Genomic DNA, 24,697 nt, shown 5'->3' with positions numbered 1-24,697 from the left:
CCCATAATCTTATCAGAGGAACAAATGTTAAGACAATGGGAAGAAAATCGAGATAAGCTCACTGTTGCTGGTTTGTGTATTCCTGTTTTTCTCAACTCCTCCCATGGCTGACAGAACATTGTAGTTGGGTTAAGAGAGCTGGTATAAACTACTTCACTAAAATTTTGCATTTGAATGTCAGTCTTTTTTCTTTTTTTTTTTTTTTTTTTTTTTTTTGAGACAGAGTCCCGCTTTGTGGCCCAGGCTGGAGTGCAGTGGCCGGATCTCAGCTCACTGCAAGCTCCGCCTCCTGGGTTTATGCCATTCTCCTGCCTCAGCCTCCCGAGTAGCTGGGACTACAGTTGCCCGCCACCTCGCCCGGCTAGTTTTTTGTATTTTTTAGTAGAGACGGGGTTTCACCGTGTTAGCCAGGATAGTCTCGATCTCCTGACCTCGTGATCCGCCCGTCTCGGCCTCCCAAAGTGCTGGGATTACAGGCTTGAGCCACCACGCCCGGCCAGCCTTTTTTCATTCTAGTCAGCCTTTTTTCACTCTAAAGTATTGATTCAACCAAAAAGTCAAACATTCAAAGTCTGTTCACCAAAAACACTCATCATAAAGATGTTTATTTACTATCCATATAAGGACGCAAAATGGTATTCCTAACAGCCAATACACAGAATCAACCTAAGTGTCCATCAACAGACGAATGGATAAAGTCATATATATATGTATGTGTGTCTATATATACTTTATATGTGTGTATATATATATACACATACACACACATATATATGCAATAGAATACTATGTGGTCTAAGAAAATCCTGTTACTTGTAACAATATGGATGAACCTGGAGGACACTATGTTAAGTGAAACAAGTCAGACATAGAAAGACAGATACTGTATTATCCCACTTACATGTAGAATCCTAAAACGTTAAACTCAATTTTTTTTTTTTTTTTTTTTTAGAAAGAATCTCGGTCTGTCACCCAGGCTGGAGTGAAGTGGCGTGATCTCAGCTCACTGCAACCTCCACCTCCCAGGTTCAAGCAAATCTCCTGCCTCAGCCTCTCGAGTAGCTGGGATTACAAGCCTGCACCACCATGCCCGGCTAATTTTAGTATTTTTTAGTAGAGGTGTTTCACCATGTTTAGTAGAGTGTTTCACCATGTTGGCCAGGCTGGTCTCGATCTCCTGACCTCCTGATCCACCCGCCTCAGCCACCCAAAGTGCTGGGAATACAGGCGTAAGCCACCATGCCCGGCCCTCAATCTTTTCTTCAAAAGAGACAGGGTTTCACTCTGTTGCCCAAGCTGGAGTGCAGTGGCACAATCATAGCTCACTATAACCTCAAATTCCTGGGCACAAGAAATCCTCCTGCCTCAGCCTCCTAAGTAGATGGGACTACAGGTGTGCGCCACCACATCTGGCTAACTTTTTGTTTTTATTTTTTGTAGTGACGAGGTCTCGCCAAGCTGGTCTCGAATTCCTGGAATCAAGGGATCCTCCTGCCTCATCAACCTTTTTTTGAAGCTGAAGTAGAAGCAAACAGTAGAATGGTGGTTACCAAGGGCTGAGAGGAGGACTGGGGAAATGTGAGTCAAAGGACACAAAATTTCAGGGAGAAGGAATAAGTTCAAGAGATCAACTGTATAATATAGTGACTATAATTAATAATAATGTATTATATTCTTGAAAATTGCGAAGAATAATAGATTTTAAGTGTCCTTGTCACACACAAAAAAAGTGAAGTAATTATACTCATTTTAGCCATTCCAAATGTGTACATATTTGAAAACATCATGGTATACACAATAAATGTGTACAATTTTTGTCAATGGGATTATTCTCTCACCTCAACATTGAGATTCTAACTAAAACGATATTTCCCAACTATTCAGATGCTGAAGCCAGAGGCTTGCTTAAGCCCAGGAGTTGGAGACCAGCCTGGGCAACATAGGGAGACTCCATCTCGAAAAAATAAATAAAAATAAAAAAAATAAATACTGTGATTGTCAAAGAAAGAGGTATTAAGTCACTGAAAGGTTTTATTTTTCCTTTAGAAAAATGAAAAATTCCTACTTTACTGTCAACTATTACCTCTTCTGACACATTAATTTAACTGTAGAATCCTTTTACATGAGAAAATTACTAAATCAGACACCACATCTCAGAATCTGCTAGATGTCATTTGGAAAAGAGCATCATTCTTTCAAAGGGCAAGGATGAAGAATCAGAAAGAAAAAGGCCAGAAGCACGCAAGTGAAACAAGCCAGTGCACCTGAGGCCTTTGTTGGTCCAATCAAACTATGGGTCAAACTACAGGTATTTCAAAAGGGGGAATAAAAGACATCTGCAGTTACTTTAGAAGAGGGTTAAATTCTCCTAAGCAGACGCTTCCTAAAAGAAAAAACAGAACGGAAAGTGCAAAATTCTTTCTTCTCCTCTTTGGAGAATATGGTTTGGCACAGTTTTTAAAAAATCAAAATCTCAAGAGATATGGGTGCCAATCCCATCCCAGTAACTAAGTGGCTCTGCTGATTGCAGGTTGTGTGCAAGTGTATACCCACTACACTCAACTGCAAAACAGCCATAAAGAACTTAGAACACTATACAAGTTCAATAGACATGAAGAAAAACACTACAAAATTCAAATGTGAGGGACAATCTTCCTGCTGATATACCTGTAACTCTAAATTCTTTCTCTCTCTCTGTGTGTATACACACACACACACACACACACATACACACACACACACACACACAGAGTATGTCTTGATGATCAGAGCTATTACATTGTATAAATCTAATTAAGGTCAGTTTCCTATGATAAGGAAGATTTATCTGAGAAATAATTCAAAATAAATTCTCCTCAAGTAAGTAGACCTAGGCCTGTAATTAGTTTTGTTTTTGCTTTGTTTTTTGAGACGGAGTTTCACTCTTGTTGCCCAGGCTGGAGAGAAGTTGCATAATCTCTGCTCACTGCAACCTCTGCCACCCAGGTTCAAGCAATTCTCCTGCCTCAGCCTCCTGAGTAGCTGGGATTACAGGTGCCTGCCACCGCATCCAGCTAATTTTTTGTATTTTTAGTAGAGATGGGGTTTCATCATGTTGGCCAGGCTGGTCTTGAACTCCTGACCTCAGGTGATCTGCCCGCCTTGGCCTCCCAAAGTGCAGGGATTAGAGGCGTGAGCCACTGCGCCCAGCCCCTAGGCCTGTTAATAGTTAAGACAATCATTTATACATCATTTATAACAATCACCACAGTCCAGAAAAGTCAGCCTTAGATGCCAAACAAAATCCGAGATGAATGAAAAGAAAGAGTCCTGGGTCAGTAGTACAGCTTTGTTGCAAGTATCTGGAGGGACCTGGTAGAGGTGTGAGAGACACAGTTCCTTGGTGTGAAGGATCAGAGGTCACAGGGAGGGTAGCAGGAAGCCCAAGAACAGGTAACTGAATTTGGACAGGCTTTTGATATTTTAAGCACATTTCTATGGATTTCTTTTGTTTTGAAGATAGGGTCTTGCTCTGTCACCCAGATGGTTTCTTAATATATTCACTATAATTATTCCCTTGGAATACTAACATTAATCCTAAGTTAAATTCTTTGAAAATCCAGCGTCAGTTATGCTAAATGAAAACAAAACACTTTGTACAATTTTACATTTAAAAAGAGAAGCTCTGCACTCTAGGATTAGAAGCAGTGGAGCCAGCAAGACTCTCAGAGCAACATTAGCTACCATTTATGGAGCACTTCTTATGTTGCATATGCCAGGCTAAATTATTTTCATACATTATCCCACTAATGTATAAACAACCCTATTAGTTAGCTATTATCAGCTCCATTATATAGACGAGGAAAGGGAGGCACAAAGACGTTCCATAACTCTAACAGGGTTCTAGGACACAGAGGTGGCAGAACAAGGATTCAAACCCAGTCCTTCTGTTCTCAAGCTCAGACTCGGAACCATTACGCTTTACTGTCTTACCAAAATGAGAATCAAAATGAAAGAACCCCAAAGAGAAACAAAAACTCACAGGAAGAATCTGAGTTCTTTAAACAACACCAGAGCACTCCTGTTCTAAAACTGGAGGATTTTCAGGTTTTGCAATGTGACAAACTTGGAAAAGACACATCTGACACTAAATCCTTTGGCAATTTTATTCCACCTCGGGGCTTCAACTACCCCACTCTCAGTATCTCCATCTTAACCTTGACGACTTCTCAGGTATTAAATATTTCCATCTGCCTAATAACAAAAATCACTCAGCTCAATGAAAAGCCGTATTTATTAGCATCTTCTTCCTCCAATCAGTTTGTCCTCCTGTGTTCCCAATTTTTTAATGGCGCAGATAGGTAATGCAAATTACCTATGCTTCACACCTCCCCCACATGTAAGACTAAATGCCTCGTTCTAACAATGGCCAAATCCAACTAATTCTACCTCTACAACGTCTCACATCTGTCACACCTCTTCATTTCCCCTACAGTTAGAAAGGTTAGATTCTCGGCCGGGCACGGTGGCTCATGCCTGTAATCCCAGCACTTTGGGAGGTCGACGCAGGCAGATCACCTGAGGTCAGGAGTTCCAGACCAGCCTGACCAACATGGAGAAACCCCATCTCTACTAAACATACAAAAAAGTAGTCGGGCATGGTGGTGCATGCCTGTAATCCCAGCTACTCAGGAGGCTGAGGCAGGAGACTCACTTAAACCCGAGAGGCAGAGGTTGCAGTGAGCCAAGATTGTGCCATTGCACTCCATACTAGGCAACAAGAGCGAAACTCCGTCTTGGAAAAAAAAAAAAGAAAAAGAAAAAAGAAAGGTTAGATTCTCATTATTTTCCACCCAGTCTTCACTCTCTTCCTTTCATCATATACTAGAAATAGCTTTCCTAAAACACAACTCTATCATGCCACTCCTTTACTAGAACACCTTCAAAAAGGCTCATTCCCCACCAATCCACCCTTCAAGATTCAGATCAAACCTCTCCTTCTCTAGGCAACCTTGTGTAATCTCCTCCCCCTAAGGAGAGGTCACTGCTTCCTCCTCTGAACTTCAGCAGTACCTCACTTGACCCTTACCAATTTCATCCTCATATCACAAGTACCTGTACTAACATACAAGCATCATCACCCTACTGGAAGACAAGCGCCTTAGGAGAAGGTTCAATGTCTAATTGAACTGTGAGTCTCCCACAAATTCTGGTGAAAATATACTTGCACACAGTAGGTACTTAAATATTTGACAAATGAATGAAAAAATCATAAATCAGCTTTCTCGGTTATAACATAAGTTTTTTAGCACAAGAACTTGTGTCCATTTACTTAATTTTTAAAAAGCATACAAACTGTGAAGACTAATCATAATTTCCATGAAACCAGAACTTTTTGCTTCCTAGAATAGCCAGAGAAAGGTGCTTATTTTATTTGAAGACAAAAAAAGTAGAATCAGTTAGCTAGGTCAGGCACCACTTAACTCTACTATTCACTGAGGCCAGGAACACTTCCTAGGGCCTCAGCTTTTGTTCTTGTGGATGAAGCCTCAGGAGGGCTTTCCTCTGACAATGGACTAAACAATTCAAGGTGACCACCCTTTTTAAAACCTCCTCCTCATTTCCCCAATACTTCTTCTCCAAACATTGATGCTTCCACCATAAGGTCAGCTCCTCTTTTCCTTCCCCTTATGGCAAAGCTTATGGAGAAACTACGCCACATAAATGAAGACTAGGAGTTCAAAATGCCTCAATGACCTGGGACCATAGAAAATTAGTATTTTTGCCTTCAACAGTAAAGTCACACTCTTGAGCAAAGGAGGAAAAAAAATATTATCACAGTCCCTCAATCAGCAAAAATCTAGGCATGCAAGATGAAAACAAGTTAGGGTCCAGTAAGCTTAAAAAAAGAAAACACTGACTCAGAAATTTCCTATCTGCAATATATAGCAGGTTTAGAGGACAAAAATGAAAACAGAAGATTATTTCTAGACACCCTGATGGAGAAAGATAATATTTACCTCAGTAGTTACAACCATAGGAACAAATCCAGATTCTATTTGTTTTTGTATAGCTCAATAAAAATTATAGGGTGTATTCACTTCTCAGTTCAGAAATAAATTGTCCTTTAAAAAATAATAAGTAAGAGGTACTTCTTGAAAACTAAAAGAAAAAAAATCTATCCCGATAATCAAAAGTTTCTATGCAGTATTAAAAATGATGTCCAGCTGGGCGCAGTGGCTCACACCTGTAATCCCAGCACTTTGGGAGGCTGAGGCGCGTGGATCATTTGAGGTCAGGAGTTTGAGACCAGCCTGACCAACATAATGAAACCTCATCTCAACTAAAAATATTAAAAAATCAGCCAGACGTGGAGGCGCGCACCTCTAATCCCAGCTACTCAGGAGGCTGAGGCAGGAGAATTACCTGACCCTGGGAGGCAGAGGTTGCAGTGAGGCAAGATCATGCTACTGCACTCCAGCCTGGGTGACAGAACTGGACTCTGTCTCCAAAAAAAAAAAAAAAGGGCCGAGCGAGGTGGCTCACGCCTGTGATCCCAGCACTTTGGGAGGCCGAGGTGGGCAGATCATGAGGTCAGGAGATAGAGGCCATCCTGGCCAACATGGTGAAGCCCCGTCTCTACTAAAAATACAAAAATTAGCTGGGTGTGGTGGTGCGCGCGCCTGTAGTCCCAGCTACTTGGGAGGCTGAGGCAGGAGAATCGCTTGAACCCAGAAGGCAGAGGTTGCAGTAAGCCGAGATCACGCCACTGCACTCCAGCCTGGTGACAGATTAAGACTCCATCTTAAAAAAAAAAAAAAAAAAAAAGGGCCCTCCTATAATTCAAGAAGTGAAGGTGCTAGTTGACTGAGCGTATTTATTCTCACTCAAACAGCTAACTCAAGGTCAAGAAGACCTCTGCCACCAGCTGCCCTGTATCAGTCCTAGGAGGCTATTTCTCAGAGCCCCATGCTTCTTATCAAGATGGTTCCCATGCTGTCTTCCCTTTCCCTCGTCACTACCTCCTCCCAGGTCAAAGAATATCCCCAGGGCAAGTTGCAGCCACTCCTTATGCACTCAGCCCTGGCCTCAGAGTACACACGGGATTCGCCTCATCTATGACTCTTGGGGGAAGCATACCATACAGAGAGCAACTGCAATGCATCACTCTCTATAGGATCCTACCCAGGTGCCTTAGTGCCATCTGGAAAATGCGAGGAAACAAGGAATGCACAAAAATCACGAAATACTGCTTCAGGTACAATTAACTCCAAGACAGAATTTTTTTCTTTTTAAGTTAAATGTTTAAAAAAAAAAAAAAAGCTACAGTCATCTATGTATTCAGTCATCCAGTCAATCACAAGTCAAGGACAATCTCCGTTAACTATGCTTAGTGTGGTCAGAAAGGAAGTATAGATAAACAATCACAACAATAGAGTGGGTTGAATGCTAACAGCTGGGGTTCAAGGAAGGCTCCCTGAAGAAAATTACATGTAAACTGAAGCAAGCAAGCAAGCAAGAGTTGACCAGACTAAGAAGAGAAGAATGTACACCACACAGGCATTACTCAGGGAAGTAAGTCACCCAGATTTCTATTTCTAAAAGATCAAAGGCTCCAAAAAAAGCAAAGGGCCAATAGGCACAAGACAGAGGCTCAACCTCATTAAGGAAATGCAAATCAAAATGTAAGATACCACTTTATGCCCATCAGAATGGCTATAATCCAAAACCCAGATAATAAGTATTAGTGATGATGTGGAAAAACTGCAAGGTTCATACATTGCTAGTAAAATTGTAACATGGTGTAGCCACTTTGGATAACAGTTTGTCAGTTTCTCAAAATGTTCAACAGAGGTTCCATAAGCCCCAAAAAGTTCACTCTTAGGCTTCGGAAGTCACCCCAAGAGAACTGCAAGCACACATCCTCACAGAAGTTTGTACATGAATGCTCTCAGTAGCATTTTTTAATAGCCAAAAAGTAGAACCAATCAAAGTGTCCATCAACTAGTGAATAAATAAAATGTGGTATAGCCACACAATGGACTATTATTTGGCATTTATTGGGAATGAAGTACAGATGTTATGCTACCACATGGGTGAACCTTGAAAACATTATACTAAGTCAAAGCAGCCAGTTACAAAAGACTACATGATTCAATTAACGTGAAATGTCCAGAACAGGCAAATCCATAAAGACAGAAAGAAGATTAAGGGCTGCTGAGGGCTGGGGGATGAGTAGAGGAGGAAATGAGTAATTGCTCATGGATATAGGATTTCTTCTGGGCATAATTAAATGTTCTGAAATTGCAGTGATGATTGCACAACTCTGTGAACACAAAAAACAATTGAATTGTACACTTTAAGTAGGTAAATTGAATGATAGGTGAATTGTATCTCAATAAAGCAGTTATAAAACAAAAAGTTGGACGTGGTGGATCATGTCTGTAATCCCAGCACTTTGGGAGGCTGAGGTGGGTGGATCACCTGAGGTCAGGAGTTCAAAATCAGCCTGGTCAACATGGTGAAACCCCGTCTCTACTAAAAATACAAAAATTAGCAGGGCATGGTGGCACACACCTGTAATCCTAGCTACTTGGGAGGCTGAGGCAAGAGAATTGCTTGAACCAGGGAGTCGGAGGTTGCAGTGAGTCAAGATCGCACCACTGCACTCCAGCCTGGTGACAGAGCGAGACTCCGTCTCAAAAAAAAAAAAAAAAAAATTAGCCGGGCATGCTGGCACATGCCTGTAATCCCAGTTACCTGGGAGGCTGAGGCAGGAGAATCACTTGAACCTGGGAGGCGGAGGATACAGTGAGCTGAGATTGCAACATTGCAGTCCTACCCAGGCAAGAGTGAAACTCCAGATCAAAACAACAACAACAACAAAACAAAAAAAAAAAAAAAAAGATCAAAAGGACTACACTAATAAAGAACAAAATTAGAAGGGCAGAGGATTTGAACATGCCAACTGGTTTGGAATCTATAAAGTAATTCAAGCAAGAGACAGTGACCAGGTGCAGTGGCTCATGCCTATAATCCCAGCATTTGGGAGGCCGAGGCTGGCAGACAACTTGAGGTCAGGAGTTCAAGACCAGCCTGGCCAACACGGTGAAACCCCATCTCTACTAAAAATACAAAAAATTAGTTGGGCGTGGTGGCACGCACCTATAGTCCCAGTTACTCAGGAGGCTGATGTGGGAGAATTACTTGAACCCAGGAGGCAGAGGTTGCAGTCAGCCAAGATCACACCACTGCCCTCCAGCCTAGGTGACAGAGCAAGACCCCATCGCAAAAAAAAAAAAAAAAAAAAAGAGAGACAGTGGCCTGAACTAGTGTAATGGATTAGGAAGTGATAAGAGATACAGGAAAAAGAAACAATACTTGATTCTATATAGTGAGGAGAAGAGAAGGAATCAACACAGCCCAGGGTTACTTACTTAGAAAACTGAGTAGCATTTATCAAAACAGGAAAACACAGAAAGACATGTTTGGGAACAGGGAAATTCACTGTATTGTGAAATTTAATTATATTTACAAAAGTTGTATAAGGACTTAAAGAAGGTTTTAAGAGGTTGGAAGCTTTCTTGGGCATTTGTTTATCTAATTGTAAAATGCAATTTAATGTTAGTTATATTTATAAGTAGAACCGGATATTTAATCAGAATTAATTCAATTTGAATTAATCAACATGTATCTAAAGCTGTATTTTTCATTTACTTTTATATAAAATGTACTGAATTAATGAATAGACTAATATGATTTATAAACTGAATTCAAGGCTTAAGGAAAACTGGACTTTAAACTTTTTAACTTCAATAAATTGACTATTCATTTTCTACACCAGAAACTGTCTAAGTAGTTGGGAATCACTGGCATGTAGCATTACTGGTTGAAAACTCAGAGGTTCTAATTTGATGGCTTCTATTTTCTCTGTGAAATAGGAAATGAGGTCATCAATTCAGGAAACAGAACGGAAGGATGGGTGGTATAAGAAAGTAGACCAGGAATCCAAGGTTTAATAAATAATTGAAATAAAAGCAACAGAGTCCAGGCACAGTGGCTCATGCCTGTAATCCCAACACTTTAGCAGTCCAGGACAGGAGAATCGCTTGAGCCAGAGTTTGAGACCAGCCTGGGCAACATGGTGAGATCTCAGCTCTATCAAAAGCAAGTCAAAATTAGCTGGGTGATGTGGTACACATCTGTATTAGTCCCAGCTACCTGGGAGGCCAAGGCAGGAGGATCACTTGAACCAGCAGGTTGAGGCTGTAGTAAATCAAGATTGCACCACCGCACTCCAACCTGGGAGGCAGAGTGAGGCATTGTCTCAAAAAAAAAAAAAAAAACAAAAACAAAAAAAAAAAAAACTGCTGCTTATCAAAAAGGATGGGATTTCTAAATAAAAAGCTTTCTTTATTAAAAAAAAAAAAATTTTAATAGCCTGTAATCCCAGCACTTTGGGAGGCCAAGGCAGGCAGATCACTTGAAGGTCAAGAGTTCAAGACCAGTCTGGCCAACATGGTGAAACTTCATCTCTACTAAAAATAAAAATAAAATTAGCCATGCATGGTGGTGCACGCCTGTAGTCCCAGCTACTTGGTAGGGTGAGGCAGGAGAATCATTTGAACCTGGGAGGCGGAGGTTGCAGGGAGCAGAGATCACATCACTGTACTCCAGCCTGGGTGACAGAGCGAGACTTTGTCTCCAAATATAATATAATAATAAAATAAAATAAAAATGAATAAATAAAAGTGATGGAGAAAAGAGTATGTGGTGGAGTGATACAGAAGGAACACTTGAAATAGCCACAGGCCATTTGGAATACAAAGGCCATGACTTCATGAGGCATCCATTAGCTGAATGATGTCTTTTTCTTTAGAATTACTTAGTAGCATAATGACTTTCTTCCAAATAATGTAAAAAGAATGTGTTTCTGGAATCTTGATTTTCAGCTATACCTTAAAGATAGAAACCTAAGAGGAAATTTGATTATTTATGTACTCACACAGGAATACTCTGCACTCTAATTCTAACCATGGAAAACATTCTTTCCAGGAAAGTTGTATAAACCACAATATCCATTTCAGAAGACAATCAAAGTATCATTCATTCATTATACTTTAATATCATTTCTATGTCCTTTTTGTCTAATCCTTCAGTCAGAATTCTAGACGAGTATTGTCCAACAAAACTTTCGGGAATAATGGAAATATTCTTTATCTGTGTTGGCCAATACAGCAGCTACTGGTCAACGTGTAGCCACTGAACACTTGAAATGCAGCTAGTGTGATTGAAGAACTTAACTTTAAATTTTATTTAAGTTAATTTAAATAGTCACATGAGGGTAGTGCCTACCATAAAGAACCAGACAGTAAACTTTTCTGTTAAAGAAAATGAAGAAATTTACAGGCCAGTTAGGTGTTCAAGAGTTCTGTTTACAACACAAAAGATGTGAATTCACTCACTTATCAATACATGTAACAACACCGACGACGCTTGTCCCTCAAGAGCCTTTGGTTCTATTCTCATAATGCAAGAGCTCTAAAGTTTCAAAAGTGTGGGTGGGGACTAGGAGGACAAAGGAAATCCATTTCACACCCTAAGTTCCAAGAGAAACTGTGTACTCAGAGAAGGAATTCATCATCCTTAGGGGAAAACGTTCATCAGGCAACTTCTAGAGGCCAGCGGCTGGCACACGATGGCCCACAGGCCACATCTGGACTACAACCTGTTTTTACAAATAAATTGTATAGGAACACAGACATACCCATTTGCTATAAAAGCATGTATCCATGCTTTGGGGCTATAAGGGTAGAGTTGAGTAGTTGCGACCATCTGGCCCACATAGCCTAAAATGTTTACTACCTCACACAGTAAATCATTGATTTGAGTAAATGTTTTTACCCAATGATCTGAGTAAAAGGAGTAAAAAACTTTGTTTTGGGGGGTAAACTGCTGCTGTATTTTATTTTTAGGAAAAAAGCAATTTCAAGGAAAACACAAAAAACAATCATATATGGAAGATTTAAAATACTGCACTTCCAATCCCAATCCACAGTATTCCATTAAAAAATCACCGACCCAATAAATGACTGTCCAGGTACAAAGTGATAGGCAGATGCCTAATTCTTGAAGGACAACCTTAAGACACTGAATTCTGAACCATTTTTAAAGTTGTAAAACTCCAAACACTTTAAAGGATGTAAAACACATCATTTTGGTTTGTTTGGAGACAGGGTCTCAATCGCTCACCTGGGGTGAGGTGCAGTGATACAGTCATGGCTCACTCCAGCTTCAACCTCCAAGGCTCAAGCGATCCTCCCACCTCGGCCTCCCAAGTACCTGGGACTACAGGCTCATGCTATCATGCCCAGCTAACTTTATTATTTTATTTTTGTAGAGATGGGGTCTCTGCCCAGGCTGGTCTCGAACTCCTGGACTCAAGCGATACTCCTGACTCAGCCTACCAAAATGCTGGGATTACAGACGAGTCATCACACCCAGGCCACACAATTTTTATTTTTATTTTTTTGAGACAAAGTCTCACTCTGTTGCCCAGGCTGGAGTGCAGTGGCACAATCTCAGCTCACCACAACCTCCATCTCCCAGGTCCAACCGATTCTCAAGCCTCAGCCTCCAAAGTAGCTGGGATTCCAGGTGCACACCACTGCACCTGGCTAATTTTTTGTATTTTTAGTAGAGATGGGGTTTCACCATGTTGGCCAGACTGGTCTTGAACTCCTGACCTCAGGTAATCCGCCCACCTCAGCCTACCAAAGTGCTGAGATTACAGGTGTGAGCCACCGTGCCCGGCCAACATCATTAATTTTTAAGTACACTAATAATATTGGAAATTTTCTAAAACAAAGCTTGAAACAACTATCACCAAAAGTTCTGTAACACAAAGAGTCAATACCAGTGAACAGTGTTTTCACCTGTAATGGAGTAAACATTCTTATTTCAGAATATTATTGAAATAGTTAAGTAAGGTATTGTCATGAGGTACAGTTACAGTACCTGACACAGAACGGGTAGTTATTTAAAATTTTTTTTTTTTAAAGGATGACTGTAAGGGGTCATTCCCCATGGATTATGGATAATTAGGGCCTCACTTTCTCAATAATGCAAACCTACATTTTCAATACTGTAACATCACTGAATGTTTTGGCCAAAACTAGATTTAGAGAAAATGTCACCTACTGATAGAGAGCACAGTCTCGAGAAGCAGACTGTCTCAGTCTACTTATAGCCCTACTACGTACTAGCTCTGTCTTCAATTTCCTCATCTGTGGAAATAACTACACTTAACACTCCATGAAGAACAAAGGAAGGGTACAGTGACGTAGAACAACATTGTGGCAAACTGCAAGCACTCAATAAAATGCTGTATTTTAAAAACCTATGGCTAATGTACTGCCCACAGGAATGTAAATTGGTACAATCTTTTTTAGAGGGTAATTTGGCAATTTCTACTAAAATCTAAAATATGCCTAACCTTTGACTCAGTAACTCTATTTTTAGGAATTCATCCTGTAAAAATATTTCCAGGTTTACAGAAAGATATTGACAAGGATGTTAACTGCAGCATCATTCATAATAGCAAATAACTGGATGCAATCTAAACATCTATCAGTTGAAAACTGGCCAAATTATAACACTAACATGTTTTCTTATGGAATACCTGTAATTATTAAAAAATAGACTATGTGTGCACCTGTTTGGGGAAATGTTCATGATTTGTGGTTAAGATTAAAAAGCAAGTCTCAGTACAGTATGTAGAGTAAAATCCTATTTCTATTAATTAAAAAAAGACAGAAAATAACTACAGCAGTCAGAATCCACTAAGGAGATGTAACAACCCACCTATTGGGGGAAAACAATGTAATGAAAAAGAAAATGCATATAGCATAAATGTTTTTTAGAGAAAAAACATGAAACCCCTAACAGTTATCATTTTGGAGATTAGAATTATTAGAAACTTGGCCAGGGGTTACGGCTCACACCTAATCCCAGAACTTTGGGAGGCCAAGGCAGGTGGATCACTTGAGGTCAGGAGTTCGAGTCCAGCCTGGCCAATATCACGAAACCCCATCTCTACTAAAAATACAAAAAATTAGCCGGACGTGATGACGCACGCCTGAAGTCCCAGCTACTAGGGAGGCTGAAGCAGGAGAGTCGCTTGAACCCGGGTGGTGGAGGTTGCAGTGAGCTGAGATTATGCCATTACACTCCAGCCTGGGTGACACAGAGACACTTGTTTCAAAAAAAAAAAAAAACTATTAAGAACTTTTATTTGCTAAATATTTTTTTGCATTATGTAAAGTTTATAATTGGCATATACTAACTTCACTATCAGAAAAAAGAAAGATAAAATAGGTTTTTAGAGATTTGTGAGAAACTGCTGCAAATGCTGTTTAGCAAAAGATATAAAATTTTGTATGTATGTACTGTCATATGGATATGTACATACGTAATATCTATATACCCAATTCTGTAAAATAATCCCAATCTTGTAATACATATAACTAGAAAAACAGACTGGAAGAAAAGACACCAAAATACAGATAGCTGTTATCTCTATAAACTCCATGAAGGCAGGAGCTTCAACTGTTTTATATTGAAATATATACTCAGTTACAAACATATGCTTATTTTTTTTAATTACTAGATATAACCTGTCACTACACTGGACTGAAACATCGCTACTTGAGATATTTGTTCCTGATACATGCAACTCTGTACTTTATCCTCTTGAAGCATCATTCTAAGTACAATCTTACAAAGTAAACCTAGAAATCTACCAAGGAAAAAAAAATACTGTACCTTGCTCTGATAAGAACTTTCCAATGGCTTTGAGGAACTCAACAAGGAAAATCAGTGTTTCTAAGAAGAAGAAATTTGGCCGAACAGAAGAAGAACATTTGGCCGATTTGACTCACACCTATAATCCCAGCACTTTTGAGAGGCCAAGGCAGGTGGATCACCTGAGATCAGGAGTTAAACACCAGCCTAGCCAACATGGTGAAACCCCATTTCAACCAAAACTACAAAATAATTAGTTGGGCATGGTGGTGGGCGCCTGTAGTCCTAGCAGCTACTCAGGAGGCTGAGGCAGAAGAATCACTTGAACCCGGAAGGTAGAGGTTGCAGTGAGCTGAGACTGGCCACTGCACTCCACCCTGGGCGACACAGCAAGACTCAGTCTCAAAAAAAGAAAAGAAAAAGAAATTTACGGGCCGGGCACAGTGGTTCATGCCTGTAATCCCAGCACTTTGGGAGGCTGAGGCAGGTGGATCACTTGAGGCCAGGAGTTCAAGGTCAGCCGGGTCAACCCAGGCTGCGAAACCCCAGATGGCAAAACCCCATCTATTAAAAGTACAAAAAATAGGCAGGCTTGGTGGCACATGCGTGTAATCCCAGCTACTTGGGAAGCTGAGGTACAAGAATCGCTTGAACCCAGGAGGTGAAGGTTGCAGTGAGCAGAGATTGTGCCGTTGTATTCCAGCCTGGGTGACTAAGAAATTTACCTCTTTTAAAAAAAAAAAAAGAGAGCCGGGTGCGGTGGCTCAAGCCTGTAATCCCAGCTCTTTGGGAGGCCGAGACGGGCGGATCACAAGGTCAGGAGATCGAGACCATCCTGGCTAACCCGGTGAAACCCCGTCTCTACTAAAAAATACAAAAAACTAGCTGGGCGAGGTGGTGGGCGCCTGTAGTCCCAGCTACTCGGGAGGCTGAGGCAGAAGAATGGCGTGAGCCCGGGAGGCAGAGCTTGCAGTGAGCTGAGGTCCGGCCACTGTACTCCAGCCTGGGCGACAGAGCAAGACTCAGTCTCAAAAAAAAAAAAAAAAAGAGAGAGAAAGAGAGAAACTTTGTTGAAGAAGTGAATATCTGGTCTGCACCTTTAATAAAATATCAATTAAATTTTTTTAAAAAAAGAAATTTGCTGATTGGATTACCAAAGAAAGTTTTCATGAATTTTAAGGTCCAAAAATGTTACTATTGTCATCTTAACCTAAAGATCTAAAAGTCAAAACATCTGTCTAAATAGAGATGTTCAAGAACTATTTCATGCTTTGAAATGCTATAGCAATAATATGTAATTATATTAAATCATAACCAGATGATATGTCTTCATAACAACTCTCATCCAAAGAAAGCAGATGCTGAAAGGAGGTTGCTGGCCGGGTGCAGTGGCTCACACCTGAAATCCCAGCGCTTTGAGAGGCCAAGGTGGGCCAATCACTTGAGCTCTGGAGTTCAAGACCAGCCTGCCCGACATGGCAAAACCTCATGTAAAAAAATACAAAAATTAGCCGGGTGCGGTAGCTCACACCTGTAATCCCAGCATTTTGGGAGGCCAAGGTGGGCGAATCATGAGGTGAGGAGTTCTAGACCAGCCTGACCAACATGGTGAAACCCTGTCTCTACTAAAAATACAAAAATCAGCCGGGCCTGGTGGTGTGCGTCTGTAATTCCAGCTACTTGGGAGGCTGAGGCAGGAGAATTGCTTGAACCTGGGAAGCAGATATTGCAGTGAGCTGAGATTGCGCCACTGCACTCCAGCCTGGGTGACAGAGCGAGGAGACACCATCTCAAAAAAAAGTTATATGTAAAGCAAGTTACAACGCCGTACATACATTTGATATCAATGATAGTCAAAGACAACGAGAAGGAGAACTGTCACAAAAGAACTGCCATAGAATTTTAATAGAATGATCTCTAGGTGATCGTTCCCACTCATTTACTCAAGTCTTTGACATCAGCTCATAGCCTTCCTTCTCAATGGGATCCTGTCATAATCCAGGGTGATGGCAACAAAAATGTACTTATCTAACCAGGTACCTGGTTCCTAAAAGTGTCCTCTCTCCACGAATCCACACACGCAGCCACAACTTGCTCCACCTCTTAAGCCATTCAATCGAGTCATCCCATTCTCTGGCCATAATCACCAGCAATCCTGAATACTCCAGATGCATTTGTTCTCCAGCCTCAACAGAAACTGTCTTTCTTTTTTTTGAGACGGAGTCTCGCTCTGTCACCCAGGCTGGAGTACAGTGGCCGGATCTCAGCTCACTGCAAGCTCCGCCTCCCAGGTTCACGCCATTCTCCTGCCTCAGCCTCCCGAGTAGCTGGGACTACAGGCGCCCGCCACCTCGCCCGGCTAGTTTTTTTGTATTTTTTAGTAGAGACGGGGTTTCACTGTGCTAGCCAGGATGGTCTCGATCTCCTGACCTCGTGATCCGCCCGTCTCGGCCTCCCAAAGTGCTGGGATTACAGGCGTGAGCCACCGCGCCCAGCCCAGAAACTGTCTTTCTTTGGTTCTCAGTTTTCCTCATTTCAGCATGTTTCAGACTTCACTTCTACTTTCTCTGGTTTACACTCACTGCTTGTAGGAATTTAATATTATCTCCTTCATTTTGGCAAACTACTTTTTTTTTTTTTTCCGGAGATGGAGTTTCACTCTTGTTGCCCAGGCTGGAGTGCAATAGCATGATCTCAGCTCACCACAACCTCCTGGGTCCAAGCGATTCTCCTGCCTCAGCCTCTCTAGTAGCTGGGATTACAGGCATGTGCCACCACGCCCTGCTAATTTTGTATTTTTAGTAGAGATGGGGTTTCTCCATGTTGGTCAGGCTGGTCTCGAACTCCCGACCTCAGGTGATCCGCCCACCTTGGCCTCCCAAAGTGCTAGGATTACAGGCGTGAGCCACTACGCTCGGCCATCATTTTGGCAAACTATTAAAACCTATAAGAAATCTAATTGGCCGGGCGCGGTGGCTCAAGCCTGTAATCCCAGCACTTTGGGAGGCCGAGGCGGGCAGATCACAAGGTCAGGAGATCGAGACCACAGTGAAACCCCGTCTCTACTAAAAAAATACAAAAAATTAGCCGGGCGCGGTGGCGGGCACCTGTAGTCCCAGCTACTCAGGAGGCTGAGGCAGGAGAATGGCGGGAACCCGGGAGGCGGAGCTTGCAGTGAGCCGAGATCGCGCCACTGCACTCCAGCCTGGGCGACAGCGTGAGACTCCGTCTCAAAAAAAAAAAAAAAAAAGAAAATATAAGAAATCTAATTTATTTCAATGACTTAAAAGAATCAAACAAGAATTACTAGCCTATTATACAGAATAAAACCATGGTTTATCTCATCTTCTCAAGGACATAAACATGATCAACATGAAAGTGCTCATTCACTGGTGGATATTTTAACTCCTCAATAGTCCAACCCTCATCTGCTTTTCCTTAAAAATTATTTCATTATTCCAGCTGAGGAGAATTAAATCATGAGAAAAGCCCCATATCTCCTTTCATAGCAGCATTTCTTCTTTCTTTTTTTTTTTGAGACAGAGTCTCGCTGTGCCAGCAGGCTGGAGTGCAGTGGCGCGATCTCAACTCACTGCAACCTCTGCCTCCTGGGTTCAAGCGATTCTCCTGCCTTAGCCTCCCAAGTAGCTGGGACTACAGGTGCATGTCACCATGCCCAGCTAATTTTTGTATTTTTAGTAGAGGCAGGGTTTCACCATGTTGGCCAGGATGGTCTTGATCTCTTGACCCTGTGATCCGCCTGCCTTGGCCTCCCAAAGTGCTGGGATTACAGGCATGAGTCACCACGCCCGGCCACATTTCTTCTTTCTTTATAAATTTTTTCTGGGCCAGGAACAGTGGCTCACACCTATAATCCCAACAATTTGGGAGGCTGAGGCAGGAAGACTTCTTAAAGCTAAACATTCAAGACCAGCATGGGCAACAAAGTAAGACCCTGACCCGGTCTCAGCAAAAATCAAAAAAAAATAAAATTAGCCAGATGTGGTGGCACACACCTGTAGTTCCAGGTACTCAGGAGGCTGAGATGAGAGGATCTCTTGAGCCCAGAAGCAGAGGCTGCAGTGAGCTACAATCACGCCACTGTGCTCCAGCCTGGACAACACAGTAAGATCTTGCCTCTAAAAACTAAACAAATAAACTTTTTTAAAAGACAATTTTTTCCCTTAACTGTATTTTCTAGCACCTAACATTAAACACACATGCTGGTTATTTCATGTTTTCTAGAAAACAAGTAACTAACATAAAAACAAAAAATAAATAAATAAAATACACATGGTGGGTGTTTGATAAACACAGGAATATTTTATCTCTTTCATCACTTAAGCTTTGCATATATTAACTCATCTAACTCTTATAACAATTTTATGAGGTAGGTATTATTACTATCTCCATTTTGTATTGAGGAAGCTGAGGCCCAGGGAGGTTAAGCAACTTCCTCATTAATAAAAAGCTTCTATGTGGTAGAGCTCAGATTTAAACCCAGGCAGTCTTGGATTCTGCATCTGTGTTCTTAGCAATCATGCCACCCAGGTTAAACTTTTGCTTAACTGAGACATCTTTCCACTGAAAACATGGTTCATAATTAGTTCAAATATATTCAAGTAAACACCAAATTAGTACATAGTTTCCATACCAATTGTAATAATCTCTAAATTCTTCATCTGTTTATTATTCATAACACAATAATACATTCTTCCTATTTTCACAAACCATTTCTTATATAAATTTCCTAAACTTTAAATTTCCTCTCACTTTAAATGGCTCAGTAATTTTCTAATTTTTCACTCACCTGAAGTTACCAGGTTACTTTCTTCACTGTCTCATTCTTTTCTTTTTTAAGACAGGGGCTCCCTCTGTCGCCCAGGCTGGACTGCAGTGGCATGATACTAGCTCACTGCAACCTCTGCTTCCCAGGTTCAAGCGATTCTCATGCCTCAGCCTTCCAAGTAGCTGGGACTACAGATGTACGCCACCATGCCCCACTAATTGTTGTATTTTGAGTAGAGACAGGGTTTTGCCATGTTGGCCAGGCTGGTCTTGAACCTCATGTGATCTGCCCAGCTTGGCCTCCCAAAGTGCAGGACTACAGGTATGAGCCACCACCACCTAGCCCCAAAACACTGTTTCATTCTATTAAGCATGTAATATACAACTGACCAAATTTTATAACTAAGTTTTCCTCTTTCCTTCTTCTAAAAACCATCAATGTTTGAACTTCCCCTTAAATTCTTTTTTATTTATTTACTTATTTCTTTATTTTTGAAGCAGGGTGTCACTGTCACCCAGGCTGGAGTGCAGTGGCACCATCATGGCTCACTGCAGCCTCAACCTCCCCGGGATTAGGTGATCCTCCCACCTCAGCCTCTGCAAATAGCTGAGAGTGTAGGCATGTGCCACCTTGGCCAAATAATTTTGTGTGTGTGTGTGTGTGTGTGTGTGTGTGTGTGTAGGTGGGGTTTCACCATATTGCCCAGGCTGGTCTCGAACTCCAGGGCTCAAGCTATCTGCCTGTCTCCACCTCCCAAAGTGCAAGGATTACAGGCATGAGCCACCACACCAGACCTAAATACTTTCTTTTACTGAATGTTAAAACAGTATCAAAGTCAAAAATTAGAACCACTTACTCTGAGTGAAGCCAATAAGCACTTCACCGAAGGAGCTCGAAGTAGAACAAGAAAGAAAGTTATCAATATTTCATCTGCTAACATTTACACTGCAACCTACTTAAGTTAAGTTTTATGGGTGCTTCCATTTCCGGAAAGTATTGGCTTATCTAAGAAGTCCAGACTTTCTCTTTGCCTTTCTAGAAAATACATACTATCAAGTGTCACCAAATATTTTTCTTATGTTTTATACCATTAAAATTTAATAATAGAGCTGACTGTGAAGGGAGAAGGAACAAAGAGAATACCCAAGCCTAGGTTTAATTTTTAGAATTTTTTGAATAAAAATATCAAGAAAACAGGAAAACAGAAGAGAATGAACATTATATTTTCTACATGAAATTAAAAGAAAACAGTAGTTTTAGACAGGTCACTCTGAAAACAAAGTGTCATACTTTTTTTTTTTTTGAGACGGAGTCTTCCTCTGTCGCCCAGGCTGGAGTGCAGTGGCACAATCTCAGCTCACTACAAGTTCCGCCTCCTGGGTTCACGCCATTCTCCTGCCTCAGCCTCCTGAGTAGCTGGGACTACAGGTGCCCGCCATCTCACCTGGCTAATTTTCGTTTTGTTTTTTTTTTTTTTTTAGCAGAGACGGGGTTTCACCGCATTAGCCAGGATGGTCTCGATCTCCTGACCTCGTGATCCGCCTGCCTCGGCCTCCCAAAGTGCTGGGATTACAGGCGTGAGCCACCGCGCCCAGCCCCAAAGTGTCATACTTTTAATAAAAGTATATGGTATGGTTAAAAAAAATAAAAAAAAAAAGCTTTAACTACCCAGACCTCAATTTGAAGCCCAAATGTTATATTACTAATAGTGATACCCTGCACAAATTAATTCTCTGAACCTCCATTTCCTCATCTGGAAATGAGTAATAATACTATCTACCCTGAAGAATGGGTAATTAGAAGTAATAAGAATACAGCAGCTCAATCATTCCTTTTCTCCAACCATTTCTTACAGTCACCACACTAAACAAACAGCAAGAACTGACTCACCTCAAGCCATTACATAAAAGTTATCCAATGTATTAGACAAAGTATCAAATAATTCTCACTGTGATGACCCCACATAGACTGTTGTCTTAAAGTCTCTCTGCTGTATTCAGCTCTAAGAAGATGTTTCTTGATGTACAGTGAAATTTACAATAAATTACCTGAAAATTTTCTCAGGCATGCCAAAAATCACAAGATCTATTTATATATTTTAGCAATCTAGTGAAAATGTTCTTTACTTACCAAGAACTGATGATACTTAAACTTCCTTTCAGAGGTCCCTACTCAGTTTAATTTGTGATAACACTTGTATGTGAGAGAGCAAACACTATACATTTTAAGCAAAGAAAAATACCATAAAAGACTTCATTTTTTACAGAGCTTTAAAGAAAGTTGATTCTGATGTTCAGAAATACAGTGGTTTGGGAGTGATGGCTCCTAACTGTAATTCCAGCACTTCGGGAAGCTGAGGCAGGAGGATCGCTTGAGCCCAGGAGTTCAAGACCAGCCTGGGCAACATGGCAAAACCCCTTCTCTGCAAAAAATACAAAAACTACTCAGTTGTGGTGGTATGTGCCTGTAGTCCCAGCTACTCAGGAGGCTGAGGAAGGAGGATCACCTGAGTCTAGGAGGCGGATGCCGCAGTGAGTCAAGATCATGCCACTGTGATCTCATCTCCCAAAAAAAAAAAAAAGAAAGAAAGAAAGAAAAAAAGAAATACTAAACAGTTTTGGTTTTTGTTTTTGTTTTGAGACAGTCTCGCTCTGTCACTCAGGCTAGAGTGCAGTGGTGCAATCTTGGCTCACTGCAACCTCAGTCTCTTGGGTTCAAGCAATTCTCCTGCCTCAGCTCCCAAGTGGCTGGGATTACAGGGATGCGCCACCACGCCTGGCTAATTTTTGTATTTTTAGTAGAGATGGGGTTTTGCCATGTTGGCCAGGCTGGTCTCGAACTCCTGACCTCAAGAAATCTGCCTGCCTCGGCCTCCCAAAGTGCTGGGATTACAGGCATGAGCCACCACGCCCACTCCAGTTACTCAACAATTTTATGCGTAACATTACTTAGACTCTATCCTAAGGAAATAATTGTAAATATGAGATGACATTTATCTGCTAGAATATACATTCCAGCCGGGCGCAGTGGCTCACACCTGTAATCCCGGCGGTTTGGGAGGCTGAGGTGGGCAGATCACGAGGTCAGGAGTTCGAGACCAGCCTGGCCAACAACATGGTGAAATCCCATCTCTACTAAAAATACAAAAATTAGGCTGGGCGCGGTGGCTCACACCTGTAATCCCAGCACTTTGAGAGGCCGAGGTGGGTAGATCAACTGAGGTCCAGGAGTTCGAGATCAGCCTGACCAACAAGGTGAAACTCCCTCTCTACTAAAAATACAAAAATTAGCCGGGCATGGTGGCAGGTGCCTGTAGTCCCAGGTACTCAGGAGGCTGAGACAGGAGAATTGCTCGAACCCGGGAGGCAGAGGCTGCAGTGAGCCAAGATCACAGCACTGCACTCCAGCAAGACTCTGTCTCAAAAAAAAAGAAACAATGTAAACTCCATGAGAGCAGAGATCTTTTTCTATTTATTTATTATCATATCCTCAGTGCCTAGAATAATGACAATTACTTATTTACTGAATGAAAATAAAAAGATCCATAGTGTTACAACAGTAAAAAACAAAAAACACTTATGATACATTATGCATTCATTATAATGATGATGAAAATTTATGATTACATAAAAGTGCTTACACTCCTTTATTTAAAAAACATTAACTTAGTTGCCGGGAGCAGCTTATGCCTGTAATCCCAGCACTTTGGGAGGTCGAGGCAGGCGGATCACTTGAGGCCAGGAGTTGAAAACCAGCATGGCCAACATGGTGAAACCCTATCTCCACAAAAAAATACAAAAATTAGCCAGGCATAGTGTTGTGCACCTGTAATCCCAGCTACTCGGGTGGCAAGATTCTGTCTCCAAAAAAAATGCCTAAGTCACTAACTTAGGCATTAAGAAGACTGGGTTCTAAGGCCAGCTCTGTCATTAATTTGACCTGTACCTCGGGGTAAAGGACAACCTGTTTGGGCTCCAGCACCCTCGTATATATTATTTCCTCTCCATTTCCTGGCCTTGGCTGGTCTTAATGAGACTGGCTTTGGGTAGACATTACAGCGAGTACATGCCTGAGTTACCTCAGAAAGCAAAGACTAACACAAACAGCAGAGAAAAAGGGGATGCGACCTGGAGCAGATCAAATGCTGCATCCCACTGGACTATGAGATTCTTAGTGATCTGCTCTTCAAGCCACGCTGACTCAGAATCATCCATTTTTAACTCTAGGACCTCAAAAGCATACTTGAACCACTTTACAATAAACAGCAAGTAATTTAGGTCATCTGAGTCAACAGAATAATGCCATCCAGGGTATACCAAAATATCAAGCCCTACTGTCAAAAGGACCAGAAAATAAAGTACAGGTGAAGAGGAAGTGATTTCACCTGCTGGAAATAGAAAAAGGAGATCTGTGTGCCAGCCAACAACTATCACACAATGGAACAGGATGCTTACCTCTCTGCTGGAGGAAAAGAAGCTATTCTCAAGTCCTTAAAAACTATTATAATCTTACTATATCTATTTTATGTCATCTGAGAGCAATCCATGAGGACAATGCTTCCTCTTTCAGAGAATCTTTCAGTTGAAAATCTCAAAGAATTCCCAAGCACCACTTGCCCTTCAACACCTACCTACACCTCACTTCTCTGCCCCACACTCACAAACTTTATCAGCATCCACAATTAAAGAACCATGAGAGGCCGGGCGCGGTGGCTCAAGCCTGTAATCCCAGCACTTTGGGAGGCCGAGACAGGCGGATCACGAGGTCAGGAGATCGAGACCATCCTGGCTAACACCGTGAAACCCCGTCTCTACTAAAAAAAAAAAAAATACAAAAAACTAGCCGGGCGCGGTGGCAGGCGTCTGTAGTCCCAGCTACTCGGGAGGCTGAGGCAGGAGAATGGCGTGAACCCCGGAGGCGGAGCTTGCAGTGAGCTGAGATCGGGCCACTGCACTCCAGCCTGGGCGGCAGAGCGAGACTCCGTCTCAAAAAAAAAAAAAAAAAAAAAAAAAAAAAAAAAAAAAGAACCATGAGGCCAGGCGTGGTAGCTCATGTCTGTAATCGCAGCACTCTGGGAGACCAAGGTAGAAGGATCACTTGAGCCCAGGGTTGAGACCAGCCTGGGCA

At 41.6% G+C, this 24,697-nt stretch overlaps 1 protein-coding gene across 15 annotated transcripts in view; it reads right to left on the bottom strand.

Moving 5' to 3' along the window:
* The window catches only part of RERE (arginine-glutamic acid dipeptide repeats), a 468,002-nt gene that overhangs the window by 403,680 nt on the left and 39,625 nt on the right, over nucleotides 1-24,697 (bottom strand). The window lies entirely within an intron of this gene.

The sequence above is a fragment of the Macaca fascicularis genome, chromosome 1 (genome assembly GCF_037993035.2).
Source record: "Macaca fascicularis isolate 582-1 chromosome 1, T2T-MFA8v1.1".
Lineage (NCBI taxonomy): Eukaryota > Metazoa > Chordata > Mammalia > Primates > Cercopithecidae > Macaca > Macaca fascicularis.
This window is presented reverse-complemented; position numbering and strand designations above follow the sequence as displayed.